The following is a 2,321-nucleotide window of genomic DNA, read 5'->3' on the forward strand; positions in this document are numbered from 1 at the left end:
ACTTTCACCCTACTCTTCGTCTCACTCACCATCTCCTCCACCCTTCTCACCAATCCTTCCCTCACTCCCCTATCCCTCATCGTATCTAACAATACCCCCCTGTCCACTGAGTCAAATGTCGCCTTCAGATCTATTAATACTGCTGTCATCTTCCCTCCTTTCCTCCCTATCTGCCTGTTAATTAAATAATTCAGCGTATATACCTGATCCATCGCTCCCATTCCCTTTTTAAAACCCGCCTGACTCCCCGACAAAATCCTTTTTTGTTCTAGTTCTTCCTTTAATCTTTCCGCTAATACCATCGCGTATATTTTGTATAACGACGGCATCAGCGTTACTCCTCTATAGTCTTTCACCGTTTCTCCTTTATCTTTCTTTAATATCGGCACTATAATCCCCTCTTTCCACTCCTCTGGCCAGCCTTCCCCTCTCCACACCCTTCTACACATTTCCCACGCCCATTTCTCCATCTCCTTTCCTCCATACTTCCATACCTCATTCGGTATTTCATCTTTCCCCATTGCTTTTCCTTCTTTCAATTTTCTTATTATATTTTCTACCTCCTCCCATTCTAGTTCCCTTTCTTCATCCTCCTCTTCCTCTCACTATTTTCCTCTCTACCCCCCCCCCTAACAACCCCATAAAATATTCCTTCCATTCTTCCATCTCTATTCCTTCATTTATTCTACCTCTTTTCCTCCTCACTTTATTTATTAATTCCCATACTTTACCCTCTGTCCTTGCTTCCTCTACTTCTCTTTCCATCCTTTCTCTTTCCTCTCTCTTTTTTCTATCACATAGCCTTTTGTATTCATTCTTCTTCTCTCTATATTCCTCTCTTTTCCCTCCCTTTTTCTTCCATTCCCTCAACTTCTTTCTCACTTTCCTCTTCTCTTCCTAGCACTCTCTATCCCACCATCCTTTCCTTCCTTCTGCCTCTCTTCCATCTCTTTCGCTCTTTCTTAACGATCTTTTTATCTTTTCTCCCATTTCTTTCATTTCTTCCTCCATTTCCCCAAATTCCTCATACCGCGCCTCTATTTCCCTCTTGAATTTCTCCCTTCCTTCCCCATCCCACCTCCCCCTATTCATTTCCATACTTCCTCTGACTTTCTCTCCTCTCTTCTTCGTTTCCCCCTTCAACCATATTATTATCGGGTAATGATCTGAGTCAATTTCATCCCCTATTTCCATCCTTTCAATGTCGCTTCTCACTTCTCTATCTCCTAACACATAATCAATCACCGTCTGTCCTCTCCCTCCTGTATACGTCCAGTCTCCTACCTCATCTCCCCTTATATTACCGTTCAATATCTGCCATCCTCTTTCCTCTATTACCTGTATCAATTTCCTTCCTTCCTTATTTACCACCTTATCCTTTGATTTTCTTCCCTTCTCTGTCCCCTTGTTTTCCTCCATCTCCTCCCCTCTCCCCTCCTCCCCCGTCCTTGCATTAAAATCTCTTCCTATTATTGTTCTCCTGTCTCCCTCTCTCTCCTCCATCCATCCCTTCACTCCCTCCATTTTCCTATCCATATCTCCATTCACGTATACTCCTACTATCCTCCATCTCCTTCCTCCTACTCTCACCACACACTTTATTCCTTCTCTTTGCCTCTTGCACTTTCCATGTATATTCCTTTGGTAGTTTCCCCTTAATTCTTTCCCATCCCTTTCTATCTAACCACGTTTCCATCATTACTATTATCTCCCATTCTTTTATTCTTTGCCAAAAGTCTTTATCCTTGTTTCTCACTCCGGCCACATTCCAGAACGCTATTCCCCGTGTCTCTCCCCCCTCCCTCCCCTCATACTCTCTACCCTTTCCCCTCCACTTTCCCTCCCCCTCCTTCCCCCTCTCTCGCCCATATTTTCCCTTCCCGACTTATTAACCTTTCTTCCCTCTCATCCCATCTCCACCATTTCCCATTTATATTTAATTTCCCATAACCTACCACTGCTCTCCTCCCCTTTCCGCTCTCCTCTCTCGCTATCTCCCCCAGTCTCCATTTTGTTCTCCTTTCTTTCCATGTCAAATCGTCCTCTATCATTATTTCTTCCTCTGCCACACTCCTCCTTTTCTCCATAATCTCCTTTTTTTTCTCTAATCTCCTTATCCTTATTTTTCCCATCTTCCCTCCACCCAATACCTTCATACTCTCCACCTCACCTTCCATTCCTAACTTCTTTACTAACTCTTTCATTTTTTCTTCTATCTCTCCTTCTCTCCCCTTCTTCCCTTTTATTATTATGTTATTCCTTCTTTTCTCTCTATCTTTCATTTCCCATTTCCACTCCAGTTCCCCTATTCTTTCCTCTGT

This window comes from Odontomachus brunneus, unplaced genomic scaffold (genome assembly GCF_010583005.1).
Source record: "Odontomachus brunneus isolate Ranch 3 - 2012 unplaced genomic scaffold, Obru_v1 Obru_scaffold_061, whole genome shotgun sequence".
NCBI classification, from domain to species: Eukaryota; Metazoa; Arthropoda; class Insecta; order Hymenoptera; family Formicidae; genus Odontomachus; species Odontomachus brunneus.